Source organism: Mus musculus, chromosome 6 (genome assembly GCF_000001635.26).
Source record: "Mus musculus strain C57BL/6J chromosome 6, GRCm38.p6 C57BL/6J".
Lineage (NCBI taxonomy): Eukaryota > Metazoa > Chordata > Mammalia > Rodentia > Muridae > Mus > Mus musculus.
The window spans coordinates 125,540,116-125,546,613 of record NC_000072.6 but is presented as its reverse complement, the minus strand read 5'-3'; the positions used below and the strand labels follow the sequence as shown (position 1 = coordinate 125,546,613).

Below are 6,498 nucleotides of genomic sequence, written 5' to 3'. Positions count from 1 at the left end.
TGCTATATAGTGAGATCCTGAAAAGGGGGGGGGGGTTAAATGATTAGCCCAGTCTGTGATATTCCATTATAGTCACACAAAAGCAAGAGCTGGGTTTTGTCCCTTTACAGATGAAGAAGGTGCTGACATACAACCAGGCAATGGCACCATCGTAGAGTCCCAGAGTTATGGAAAGGCAGCTGACCTCACCTCCCTCTGACTACAAGCCTCTCTCCTTTTCCACCCTGTCCTGTCTTTGTGCCACCTTTCACCTTTGTATGCTCCAGTAGAGAGAACCCGTCACTGCAGTTGAGAAGTTGCAGACAAGAAGTCTGCCTAGGGAAGAAAAAAAAAGAAGTCTGCCTAGGGTCCTGCTTCATCCAGCATCTACAACTGTAAATGATAGGATATTTTGTATTCTCTTTTTTCCCCTCCTTCTTTCTTTCTTTCTTTCTTGCTTTCTCTCTTTCTTTCTTTCTTTCTTTCTTTCTTTCTTTCTTTCTTTCTTTCTCTCTTTCTCTCTTTCTTCCTTCCTTCCTTTCTTTCTTTCTTTCTTTCTCTCTTTCTCTCTCTTTCTTTCTTTCTTTCTTTCTTTCTTTCTTTCTTTCTTTCTCTCTTTCTTTCTCTCTTCTCAAGTAGGATCTCACTACATAATCCCATCTGACCTAGAAAGCACTATTAGACTAAGCTGACCTCAAACTCACTGAGATCTGCCTGCCTCTATGCTGGGATCAAAAGTGTGGGCCACCATGCCTGGCCACACTGTCTATTTCTAAACTATACTCAAATTTATTTTTTAACACCCTTGGATGGAATATTTCAATTATTTTGAGGTCTGAACATGTTGCTTAGCACACACACAGCCCTGCTTTCTATCTCCAATATGGAGAGGGAGAGAGAGAGAGAGAGAGAGAGAGAGAGAGAGAGAGAGAGAGAGGGAGAGGAAAGGAAGGGAGGAAGTAAAAAAAAGAAAGGGAGAGAGAATGAGAGAAAGAAAAGGAGGGAGGGTGTAAGGAAAGAAATAAAGAGAAAGGAAGGGCCGGGCGTGGTGGCACACGCCTTTAATCCCAGCACTCGGGAGGCAGAGGCAGGTGGATCTCTGAGTTTGAGGCCAGCCTGGTCTACAAAGTGAGTTCCAGGACAGCCAGGGCTATACAGAGAAACCCTGTCTCGAAAAACCAAAAAAAAAAAAAAAAGAGAGAGAGAGAGAGAGAGAAAGGAAGGGAGGAAGGAAAGAAAGGCAGAAAGAGAAAGAAAGAAGGGGAATGAAAGAAAGAGGAAGAAAGAGGAAAGGGAGGGAGAAAAGAGAGAGGAGAAGGAAGGAAGGAAGGGAAGGAGGGAGGGAAGGAAGGAAGGAAAGAAAGAAAGAAAGAAAGAAAGAAAGAAAGAAAGAAAGAAAGAAAGAAAGAAAGGAAGGAAGGAAGGAAGGAAGGAAGGAAGGAAGGAAGAAAGAGAGAGGGGGAAGGGAGGGAGGGAAGGAGGAAGAGAAGGAGGAAGGAAATAGGAAGCAAAGCCAATGTTCTCTCAGTGTGGGAACTGACCTGAGGACAATTGGGCCCTGTCCTTTAAGAACTTCTAGTCTGCCAGGAGCAACCTGACCTGACCAGGGCAGCTGAACAGCCCCTGAGGCTGCATCCACACCACTGAGAGATTGGCTCTGATGCTCAGAGCACTTGGCACACAGAACAATGTTCTCATCCCGTGTACCACTTTCTTAGGGAAACTCAGTGTGAGAGGCCAGGCCACACGTTTAACAGTGGACAGTTTAAGCCTAGGGATTTAAACGGGTATTTCATACATTACACAGCTGATCTGTTAATATATAAGGAAACCATCCAGGGACCTGAGAGTGTTTCCATGGAGATTGTTGGTTTCCCTGGGATCATACCGCTTTCTGTGTATGGAGCACTGCCCAAAACACTCCAAGCACTGTTGAGCCTACGCTGCCTTGACCTCACACCATGATTTGACAAAGACTCACAAAGTGTTTTATAATAACTTCTGTAGTTTTTATAAACATGCTACGTGCTGATGCCTTGTCTCCAAATTGCACTACCGGTTCCTTGAGAATATGAATGGAGTTTTGCAAACATTCCTGCCTACCTTCCCAGACTATACTTTGCATCCAGATCCAGGGGCAGGGCTCTCAGGAAAAGATAGCATTGAGGCTTAGTCAGGCTTCAGGCTAGAAGTCAGGGGACTGCACACAGCTGGCCAGTCTCCCCACCTTACACTCTGGCTCCCCACGGCAAATGGAGCACTCCTGGGAGGGGAGGGGAGGAGAGCCCTGTAACCCTACAACCTATACCTGCGGCTTCAGACCTTAGAAGGTACTGCATCATGATTTCTAATTTGTCTTTCTCTTTCTTTCTTTTTCTAAATGCAATCAAAGCAATGGCTTCCACTATGCCATTTCTATGCACTTCACTCTTGTTTGCCCCTCTGCTCTTTCTTAAATGAGATCAAAGGTGGTTCACAGGGATCTGTGCAAACAGTGCCAGAGAAACAAAGGAGAGGGGTTCAAGTTTGTGCTCAGTGGTTGAGCATTGCCTTGCATGAAGGAGACTGTGGATGCCATCCCCAGGACCACACAAAGAAAAAGAGAAGAGGATCCAGGTCTCCCCTTTCTTTACCCAGGATGTTTCGTGAGGATCCTTTGGTGTAAGGGGAAACATTTGAATACTTGGGAAGAATGGGTAAAAAATTTATGATTGCAATTAATTTTTATGTGACCATTGTAAAACAGACAAACAAAAAGAAGTGTAGGCAAATAAACATTAGAAAACAATGGAGCCATGGTGTGAGCGCTGATGGTTTAGAATTCAAACAGCCTCCAGCTACAATTCAGTAGCTGACAATTCAGTCACCCTCAGTGGGTGACCTAGGGATGCACTGAAGTTTAACACTGGATAGACGAGAAGAGATTGGGTTCTTGGAACACATAGCAAGAGCAAGCCACATCAATGCTGATACGGAGTCCATAACTTTATGGTAGCTAGGCAAAGAGAAGGGGTAACACAGAGAAAGAGGGAGACCAGGGAAGGTGGAATTTGACACAGAAACAGATACCAAACAGAAAGGCAGTCTGAGATAGGCATGGTGGCTCACACCTGTAATCCCAGCGACTCAGAAGGATTGCAACTTTGAGACCAGTCTGGGCTACATAGTAGTCCTAGGCCAGCCTGGGCAAAAGAATGAGACTCTGCCTCAAAACCACACAGCAGAGAGGAGCCTGATAGGAGCTGCTGTAAAGAACTCCTCAGCATTTATCAACTGAAACTGAGGCACTGTGGTGGGCAGCTGTCTTGAGACAGTCATGACCAGGTTTGCTTCTTTGGGAGACTAAGTCCCTCCATTCTTCTTTACCCTGGAAAGCTCACTGACAGATACATATGATGAACTTGGAGTCAGAGGCACAGAACCAAGTGCAGTTTGCAACAGTGGCTGTAGCCGTTAGCCAAAAGGGGATTGAGAGAGGTGGGGGAGCCGTACCAGTGCTGCAGAGACTGGACTTCAAGAATCCATACCCATGAGTGGTAGGAGGTGTGGGCTTCCACGTGGATCCTGTTTGTTGTCCTCCGTGTGGGTCAGCAGAGAGGCTGCTCAGTTCAGTACTAACTTGAACTCCAGGGTCCACCAAGCTAACAGATCCAGAGGAAACCGCAATTGACATAGCCCTGGTTCCAAGCTACCCGCTAGTAAACAGGCAAACAATGCTCTTGTTGCTCTAGTCCCCGACCACCTTTTACTAACCAACTGGAAAACCCAAGGACAGCAGCAGACGTGCTCAGCAGCCACCGCTGCCGGTGACCCACATCTCCAACAGGACTCTTAACAACACAGGAAAATATCCCAAGAATCAACCAACAAGACTACAAGAAATTCAAGTCCTCTGCACCCCAAAGGAAACTCTCAGCACAGCAAGCAGATCCAAGGAGAGATATGTTAGGCAGCCACATCTCCGACAGGGCGGTGATTCCTAAAACATAAAAGGAATTTCAAAAGTTAACACCAAGAACGTGAAACTGATCATCAAGAAATGGACTAATAATAAAACAAAGATACAGTTCTCAAAAGAAGAAACACAAAGATTTAAAAAAAGATTTTTGTTTTGTTTTGTTTTTAAAGTTGGTCGTCAAAGAGATTCAATTGGGGGCTGGTGAGATGGCTCAGTGGTTAAGAGCGCCGATTGCTCTTCCGAAGGTCCAGAGTTCAAATCCCAGCAACCACATGGTGGCCCACAACCATCCGTAACAAAATCTGATGCCCTCTTCTGGAGTGTCTGAAGACAGCTACAGTGTACTTACATATAATAAATAAATCTTAAAAAGAAAAAAGAAAAAAAAAGAGATTCAATTAAAGCCACTTTGAGAGTCTATCTTAGCCCAGTCAGAATGGCTGTCAGCAAGAAAGCAAAGGCTGGTGAGGCTGTGGGGACTCGGGAGAGGAAGGCGTGGAGATTTAAGTTCTAAGCCAGCCTGGAATACGTATGTAGGCCTTAGCTAAAGAGGAACAAACAGAAGACCTCCATATATTTTGACATTGTAAAAATGACTAAATAGCTTATAGCTCAAAAACTATCCATGAGAGAATTTTTCTGATACTGAAAACCAGATACTGTGAGGATGGAGATACTGCACATTAAACAATGTACAGGGTATGTGGGAGTGCCATAGAGGGCGCCCACTGCTGAGATTAGTTATTACTAAATCTCTGAGATCTTACTAAATCTCTCCCCCTCCCCCTCCCCCTTCCCCTTTCCCTTCCCCTCCCCCTCCCTCTTCCCCTCTCTCTCTCACCTTCCCCTCTTCCTCTCTTTCTCCCTCTCCTCTCCCCCTCCTCTCCCTCTCCCTCCCTCCATCTCTCTATCTCTCCTTCCCACTCCAACTGCCCCTCCCCCTCTCCCTCCCTCCCCTCCCTTCCCCCTCCCCCTTCTCCTCCCTCCTCTCTTTGCAGCTATCACTTGCCAATAGCTCCTCAGCTAGGAATGGGCTTCATACCCACCTCCCTCCTCCAAGCTGGGGTTTTGCCCGACCTAAGCACGCCCAGGACTTGTGCATGCTGTCACAACCACTGTGAATTCATACATGCAACTGCCTGCCATGCTATCAATTAAAAACAGTTTCCTCGCGGTCACCCACAACCTCTGGCTCTTCTCATCCCCTCTTTCATGATAATCCCTGACCCTTGGAGGAAAGGCCTGATATAGATATCTCCTTTATGGCTAAGCACGCCACAGTCTCTTAGCCTCTTCGTGATACCCAGTCATAGACCTCTGTGTTAATCACCATCTACTGCAAGAAGTTTCTCTGATGAGGGTTGAGATATGCATTAATCTCTGGGTAGAGCTATAAGTTATTAGGAGTTGTTTCAATACTATGTCCACTCAGAGGAATGATAGTAGCAGGTCCTCCCCTGGGCCTGTGACCTGTCATTATAGGTCCCATCTCCTAGAATGGCCTTAAACCCAATCATAAAGTATTTAGTTATGCCCGTAATGTTAATGCCACGATTGCACTGGAGAGCTTGGCTTTCCAGGACAGTCGTTACTGTAGCGCTCAGGGTCACAGCTGGGTGAGTCACCATTATTTCTCTCCTCTGGTAGTGAGCTCAGTTCTTCAAGCAGAAAGTGTGTTAAAAATAGCACTGTGGCCTGGGAGTGGTAGAGTGGTTAGCATAAGTGAGGTTTTGTGTTCCATTACTAGCATCATAGACAGACAGACAGACAGACGGGTTGGTTTTTGTTTTGTTTCGTGTTTGGTTAGGGGGAGCATATTTTTTGTTTTGTTTCTGGTTTTGTTTTGGTTTTGGTTTTTTGAGACAAGGTTTCTCTGTGTAGCCTTGGTTGTCCTGGAACTCGCTCTGTACACCAGGCTGGCACAAACGTTATGTGAGTAACCAACCACTCTCTGCTTAGATTCAAAGCCCGTTTGTTCCACACTCGTGCTTCTCCCTCTTAACCAGGCCCAAGTACACGGCCGGCTAAGTCCTGGACCCCAGTGAGGAACCTAATACTAATTAATCTGCTAAATGACACAGAATAAACTGACCTCTAAGTTCTTTATATAATATCCACAGATTACTGCATCTCTCAACCTTCATTAGAGAAGCCTTAAAATATGCCTGTGAGAACCTGTGTGCGCGTGTTCTCAGAAGCCAGAAGATGGTGTTGGATCCCTTGGAGCTGCGATGGCAGATGACTGTGAGTCACCTGACATGTATGCCGGAACCGAACGTGGGACCTCTCGAAGAGCAGCAAGTGCTCAACTGCTGAGTCATCTCTCCAGCCGAGAGAGGCTTCTCCCTGCTGTTACTGTTAGAGACCCGTAACTGCTCAACATGCAGACAGTAAGCTACGATGGAGGACCTCCCTGCCCCTGTGTGGTCACCAGGAGCAGAGGACCTGCCATATCCTTCTCAGTCTTGGGAGTGGCTGCTGGGACAGTGGGTCCCAGCCCACCTGGCTTGTTTCACCTGGCCTCTGAGACTCCAATTTTCTAAGGACCAAACCCAACAAAA

General features: G+C 46.3%; 1 long non-coding RNA gene across 1 annotated transcript; it reads right to left on the bottom strand.

The window, feature by feature from the left end:
• Gm33144 lies at positions 1 to 3,962 on the bottom strand. Its single transcript, XR_378030.2, has 3 exons — positions 3,507 to 3,962; positions 252 to 315; positions 1 to 17 (listed from the first exon to the last, which is right to left on the bottom strand). It is a non-coding gene; the product is annotated as a predicted gene, 33144 (long non-coding RNA).
• Positions 3,963 to 6,498: the final 2,536 nt, after the last annotated feature.